The 8,158-nt window shown below is 33.9% G+C and overlaps 1 protein-coding gene across 3 annotated transcripts in view; it reads right to left on the bottom strand.

Annotated features, from left to right (window-relative positions):
• Window positions 1–8,158, bottom strand: part of LOC107596349 (protein diaphanous homolog 1-like) — a 144,904-nt gene that overhangs the window by 109,924 nt on the left and 26,822 nt on the right. The window lies entirely within an intron of this gene.

The following is an 8,158-nucleotide window of genomic DNA, read 5'->3' as shown; positions in this document are numbered from 1 at the left end:
ACAGACAGAGAGAGAGAGAGAGAGAGAGAGAGAGAGAGAGAGAGAGAGAGAGAGAGAGAAAACAGGTGGGAAAGAAAGCGAGTAGGAAAAGCAAATAGAAAGAGGAGGGGAAAGACATCATGGGCCATAAACTAATCAGAATCCATTTCAAAACTATATCAATACAATATGATTTCAATAGTATTGAGTTTAAGACAGAAAAATCACACTTTTTAATCAAAGACATTTTCATTTCACATTTTCTAAACACTAGAAACTGCTGCTGTTAAATAGAGATTATACGGTAGGGCTGCACGGTTTGAGGAAAAGATATAATAGTGATTTTTCTGAAAAAAAAAAAACATTTAAAATGTGATTATATATAATAATAATAAAAAAAGCTTTCTGTGCTTGTTTGCAGGGCTGCACAATTTGGCCAAAAATGTGTGATAATAACTATGTATTATTATTATTAATAATAAAAATAAATTAATAATAATAATTTATTATTATTATTATTACAAATATTAAATTTACTACAAAAATAAAGGAAACATTACTATTACTACTATACTACCCATTATTAAAATACACTATATAGTATACGGGTCAAAGATACAACTAATTAGTATTTGGGGTGAAAGTAATTAGTCTTTTAATGTGTCATAAATTGATTTTCGTTGTAAAAACGCCTTGTTACACTGAATTACATTTTAGTGGGTCTCTTTTGTAAATCAGGGAAAAATGTACGATATTTATTTTTTGCTCAGAAAAACTAAAACAAAATTGCAATTCATTTAAACAGAAAACGTTTTAATTTTTTTGGAGGAAAACAACCATTTAAAGCAGTATTACACTTATTGTTTTTATGCTTAAACCCTTTTTCGTCTTTGACCCATACACAAATACTATAACTAAAATAAAAAAAATGGAGTATAAGAAAAACATTAATAATAAAATAATTAGAGATGCACCGATCGATCGGCCCGGATCGGTGGTTGGCCGGTCAGTCTCACTTCTTTCTGATTCTGAGCCAATCCGTTTTGTTACCAGCGGCACAGGCAATAATGTCAGCCACGCATTCTCACCCTCATCTCTCCGACGACCCCTTCTCTCTCACACACGTCTCATTCGCTCCGGTTAAATAGTGCTTGTATTGCACATGATAGTCATTCCCGCAGGTTTTGCGCTTCTACCAAATGCGAGCGCACCACCACTGATCTATATTAGTGGAGCGCACAAGCTGTGCTCAGTCTCAAACAGCTTGTGAGCAACAAATACCAAAATGAGTGGCTAACTGCGCTAAAACTGTCAAATACATACAAAATTATGTAAAAATGTCCATCTTGGCGAGTATCCAATTAAACACAGTCAGTTTTGGAACGTTAAATAGTTGAAAAAGAGAACGCATGTTGTGTAACAGTATATTGTGTCCGTGGATAAACTCTTAAAGGAACCGCAGTCCAATATTCCTGCTGCTGTCTGTCATGTTAATCAAAGAACAAAAGACAAAGAAAATCATTTTCTGCTCTTTACTGAATACGTTTTATAACTTTAATGGTAAGCATTAATCTGTATTTAATTTTTACAATGAAGACTACAGAAATTAAAGTAATCAAATCTAAAATAACACTGGATGTGTTATTTTACATTTGATTACTTGAATTTCAGTAGTATTTCTTACATTAATAAAAACTTACTTGACCTGAAAAACTTAGTTTCATAGCTCTCTTTATTCTATTGCATTTATTTGTGCTGTTGTTTGCCATTTTTTTAATTTGTTCTTATTTTATTACTGACTTTTTACTTGTTTTTTAATGAAAATAAAACTTTGCATTGAAGGGAAGTAGATTTTTGTTTGTATATGCGGTCAATTATAGTTCTTAGAAAGAAAATCGGAATCGGCAAAAATCGGTATCGGCAGATCACACTAACGACAAAATCGGAAATTAGAATCGGCCAAGAAAATTGCAATCGGTGCATCTCTAAAAATAATAAAATAACTTTAAAATGACAAAGCTAATATTTATGATTGTATTAATTACTTCACTTTTTTGACAAAAAAAAACAGTATAACATACAATACATAAATAATATTTTATTTTACACTAGGTCTGGGCAAAAAAATTGATTTTTTGATTAATCGTTTTTTTTTTAAATGACATCGATTCGATATCGATTCTTAAAAGCCGCGAATCGATCTTTTCCAGCCTTTATTTCAGCACACATTTAAAACAAGATCTGATTAACGTGAATCTTATCATTAGTCTTCTCCACTAGATGTCACCCTTTATTTATCTTGCGCGATGTTACAACAGAAAGCCTGTCATTCATTCAGTGCTTATGGCCACACGCGTGATTCGCAATGCTCAGGTGAAATGCTATAGCAATACTATAAATCTGCGGAAGCATTTGATATCACGCATAAGGCGCCATGATTTCCGCAGTGAATGAATGGTGGGGCGCACTGTTTTGTTTATACACATACTAAAGCACGGAATGACGCTTGCTTAAGAATCAATGCTACTACTGCTAATAAATATTAATAAATCTTTATTTTTAAAGGAATAATCACATCTGTTTTCTTTTTCATTTTAACAGTAAACCTCTGTTGTGCAGCACTTTGTTTGCCAAAAAAATAAAAGGGTTTAATATTGATTTGATTAGGATAAATTAAATTAATGTTTTACGCCTTCATCTGATTACCAGAAAAATTAAGAACATTTTATAGGGCCTTATTATTGTTTCAAAAATGACGCATACAAAAAAAAAGTATAGGTTTAAAATACAGGCATGTGGTTCTTAATTTCTTTTTATTAATTCACCATTTGTAAACTGATGTTTACCGTTAATTTTTTTTAAATATCAATAGCATTTGTATTAAAACTATATTAAAAAAAAATTGAGAATCGTATCGGGACATCTGAATCGATACCCAGCCCTATTTTTACACTACAACTATAAAAATTACAAAGCTAATTTATTCATTTTCAAATGTTAAATATTTAAAACACTGAACTAGAGGTGTGCGATATATATCGTCTGCGATAATATCGTAATTGTTGTTTTAACGATGTGCGAGTTGACATTGAGTATTTTGCAAAAACCATTCAAAACACACCCTCAGAGTGCATGCATACATTACGTGAAGTCTAGACTAGTGCGCATGCGCATTTAGAGTGTGTTCTTTCACTGCATGATTCAGTCTATTAAAATGCATTTAGAATGATCACAAAATTCAAGTCATGGGGGCAGAAAATTTATACATTTATACCACTTCAAGTTCACATAGTTAATCAATTTCACACGGTGTGCCGTTTTTTTCTCCAAAAATTACCATGATTACAAATGTGATATAGATTTTTTGTTTACAACAAGTTAATTAAGAGACTTACGTTTTAGACACCATTTTGGCTGTTTTTCCTCTATTTCACCAAAAAAAAGAATTCCAAACACAGGCACAGCACTGTTTTGCGTCTGTGAGCAACATGACAGTGTTTCGTTCATGAATGAATCAACAGTTTAAATGATTCGGTTCAATCGCAATGACTCACTTATTAACAGTGACTTGCTGCCACCTACTGGTGGTTTTAATTTTACATATAAAGTGTCTTTATTATTTAAATAATTCCAAATATCAGTATTCAACATTTTATAATTCATATATCAAAATATTATTTATGCATTTGTAACTGCAGGTTAAACGCATTCATGTCCTGCATTAAACAGTGTGTAAACACATCTAAATGCCACTTCATATGCAGCTTCTGTGTTTCCTCTGCATTATCTAATTCACGGATTAAATGTAAAAATTTGACTCAAAAGATAATGGACACTCTTAGAAAGAAAATGGCTTTATAAATGTAAAACTGCCCATAAAAGTTAAAAATCTATTTAAACTTATTTCCATCAGTGTGAACTGACCACCACACAGAATATGAAGGATATCAAAAACTTTAAGAATCAGTTCAAGATACCAGCACAATAACACACTCAGCAAAATATCTAATTATCGTAATCGATAAAATCGCAGAAAATATTGAGATTATTTTTTAGTCAATATCGCACACCCCTACACTGAACATTTATTTTGACCAAAATTGCAGTATATTTATTAAATTAAATCACAGCCTATGTGAACTGATTATCACACCCAGCCATATCACTAAATAAAGACAACAAAAAAAATGAACATTACTATTAGTATTTTACTATATATTATATTACTAAAATATTATACTATATATTATATACAAATACTATACATTATGTTTAAAGTATTTAAAGAAAAATATTTAAGAGGATTTAAGAAAAAGAGTATAATTTTTCTTAAACAGTGAAATATTATTTTCACAGAAAACCGAGTATATATATATATATATATATATATATATATACATACATATACATATATATATATATATATATATACACACACATATTTAATTAAATCACAGCCTTTGCCATTTTAGAATTGCAACAAGCCATATCAGGTTTCCGGTTTTATTAATCAAGCAGCCCTAATGGTAGGTTACTGTGTGATGATAATATGAAATAAATCAATGTTGCACAAGCATATTCCTGCCACACGCGGGCAGTGCAGATCAGCAAACACACGTCTTCCTAGGAAATCAACAGTGTCTGCTTATCTCACAGGCGTTTCTATGGTGGCCAAACAAAACAATTCTCCAAATGTTACTTAAGAATCTGTGAGTGAGAAGGATGGAATGCGATAAGAGACACGACCTTTGACCTCACAAAACAAAACCAGCAGAGATCACATGCCCTGTGCCGGAGAAATGTCACAGGTATGTGTACATCAGATCTTCATATCACCACAGAGATAAAGAAATATTAAAATATCAATTCAATTCAAATAGCTTTATTGGCATGACAAAAAAAAATAAACAAACAAATAAATGTAAATAAATATAGATATAAATACCACAAAATATCTGTTGAAATACTACTTTTTATCCCTTTCAAATCATGGATTTTATGCAGTTATTTTATGCACTACAGATATTTTTTGTTAAATGGAACTTGTTTATTTGCACCATTACTATTTTCATTTCACTTTTCATTTCATTATTTTTATTTTCACTATTTCTCACTGTACACATCTATGCTGGAAACACTGATGCTGCCAATGTAGTTTTGTTATGCCAATCAAGAAATTTTTTTATTAAATTAAAAATAATAAAAATAAAATGTAAAATAATAAAACAAAACATAATTTGTTAGATCACATTTATGAATTAAAGTGCTACAACCTTGTGCGGGAACAGCAGGGGCAGAAGCACAAAACTCACACTCACACTCACACTCACACTCACACTCACACTCACACTCACACTCACACTCACACTCACACACTATAATAGCAGGCCCAGACAGGAGGAGGACAGAGTGAAGGTACACAGGACCAACAAATTCCACACGTTTATTAGCCCCGGTGGACCCGAACATCCTCTATGTAATATAAATGTGTAGGGGGGTGTACAGTGTGTGGTCATTGAAAATGTGTTCTATGTTCTTCACAGAAAATGAGCCAAGGACAATGAGTCGGAGTTAAAAAAAAAAAAATAATAATAATATAATTTTTCTTTTGATAAAAAATTAAAACGGGTCCCACAGACCTGAACACCATACAAGGATTAATAAATGAACATGCATAACTTTGTGAATGAAGGATGTTTAAAAGACTTGATTAAATTTATGTTTCTCATGCTTTTTAAATCTTTCTGATATAACAGCCTCTGCTGAAATGCTTAAAGGGGTCATACGATGCCCATTTTCCACAAGTTGATATGATTCTTTAGGGTCTTAATGAAAAGTTTGTAACATAGTTTGGTTACAATTTCTCAATGGTAGTGTAAAAAAACACCTTTTTTTTTTACCTTGTCAAAAACAGCTCTTTTCAGATCAAGCCGTTTTTGTAGCATTTTCAGTCATATTCTTGTCTACATCTGCTCCATCAGTGAAACAATGGTGGACTGATGACAGCTCACTCAGGGCGGGTCTAAGGTAAGACACCAGTCCAGTCTGATCTGAAATGCTACTGTCACTCAAACTATCGTGGGAGGGGCCTGTCTGTGTGACGTCAGGGGAAAGGGGAAAACATTTAACCAGATTAAAAAAAAAAAAAACACTGGTTGGATTTTTATCATTATAGGGTGGTTGTGTACACACACTGCCAACACACATTTCAGTTCAAACAACTTGTAAAAGTGCATGTAGCATCCTATGACCCCTTTAATGCTAAAATAAGTTTTGTTGCTGAACATAAATTGTACCTACATTGGAATGTCTTTACAAAATTGATAATTTAAAGACAGAAAATGACTGTGGAGGTATAGCATGTTCCTCCTTCAATAATACTTAAAAAGTAGTGATCAACCAATATATCGCCAAGGTCGATATATCGGCCAATATTTGGCATTTTTCAAATATCGGTATATTTGAAACAGTGCTTACATTCTCCCTCTTCATTGTTTGCTGTAGCTGTTTAATAGTTCTGTCTAATAATCAGATAGAATTGTTAAACAAAGGAATTAAAAGGTATACAAAAAGTATTATAATGATTGATTTTATATTATTAGTAATAGAAAGGCAATCATTATAATAAGGGCTGGGTATCGAGTTCGATACTTTTTAGGCACCGACAGAATTGCCTCGATACCATCGAGTATCGAAAAACATCTCGTCGTTCTGTACCAAATTTCAATACCTAAGGGGTTAATCTCATCAACGTCACTGCGAGCCAATAAGTCTGCAGCACTAGTGTTCAACTAGAAGCGGCGCAGATCGATCAGTGTTTTGACATCCGCAAGAGAGATTCTAAAGCATACGGAGCAGTCTGCTCTCTATAGCTCTCGTGGTACTGTAATACACCGATCGGACTGCACAATTGGTCTGCGTTAAGTCGAACACACCTACTAGTTTACACCGGTTACACTCAGAGTTGTGGTTCACACGTGAGGCTGTAGTGTGAATGTGTCCCAGCCCCCTTAGATGTAAGACTACATTTACACTGGTGCATTTATGTTTTAAAATGAAAACGATCCTCGTCATACTGGCGTTTCCACTGCATTTCAAGCCGGCTTCCCACTATCTCCGACAAACGACAGACCGGACGTCATTCATTTCCAATGGAGAGTAGTGCGGGAGCTGCGTGGAGCTCCGAACATATGCAGAAGTCCGTTCATGCTACACGACCGAAAGCGCGTGTTACGTGACCATTCATGCACACATCATGCTACACAAGACAGTAAATAAGATTTATATTCCACTTTTACTCAACTCACTTTAAACCACCATCGAGTGTTTGTAATTTCCAATTGCCATCTAATATGTGTTTTGGCCATGTAAAGTTCCTGAAATAGCCATGTTATTTCCTCCGAGTCGGAACAGCGATCACGGAAGAGAGAGCACAGACAGACAGCGCTGGAAGCTGCTAATGCTCATCAGTAAATCAGTGGAAAATGAATAGAAATTATGAGTCTGTCTGAGCTATGCGTTTTGAAACGAACACACACTAGTGTGAATGTAGCCTATAACAGATGTGTAAACTGAAGACTATTTGAGCTGTATTAAAACTATTTGCACTGATTTATTGTGTTAGTTACATTTTGTTCCTTTGTGCAGTGGCTCAGGAGATGAGTCTTTGAGTGTATAAACATCAACAAGCTGAAAAATAAAACAACCCTCTACATTGCGAGTAAATCACTCACATATGCGACTAAATCTTCACTCTGGGCGACTAAATGATGTCTAATATTAGCCAATGGCTAATCAATTCTCAGATTTTACTCGCCAGTGTGTGAGTTGGAGGCTGAGTATATGATTAGCACAGATATATTGTCACTGGCAGAACACTCTGACGGAGTGCTTCAGTTTCACTCTCCGTCAAGCGATCTGTGATATTTTTCGGTTCATTTGAATGGATGCGCAGCGCACCTGTGTTTGTGTATTTGGCGTAACGTAAACTCTAGTGTGAAGGTGCACGACTCACCGTTGCTTTCGCTCACACGCGCAAAGAGCGAGAGCGAGCGAGAGTCTTACATAACATGCAGAATTAATGCGCTACATGTAAATTATATACTTTGTTGTATTTTCCTGTAAAAATAACGGAGTTCCTTTGGAATTTTTCAGCTTTTAAGAACTGCCGGTTTCTCCG

Source organism: Sinocyclocheilus grahami, unplaced genomic scaffold (genome assembly GCF_001515645.1).
Source record: "Sinocyclocheilus grahami isolate Dianchi unplaced genomic scaffold, SAMN03320097.WGS_v1.1 scaffold218.1, whole genome shotgun sequence".
Classification (NCBI taxonomy): domain Eukaryota; kingdom Metazoa; phylum Chordata; class Actinopteri; order Cypriniformes; family Cyprinidae; genus Sinocyclocheilus; species Sinocyclocheilus grahami.
This window is presented reverse-complemented; position numbering and strand designations above follow the sequence as displayed.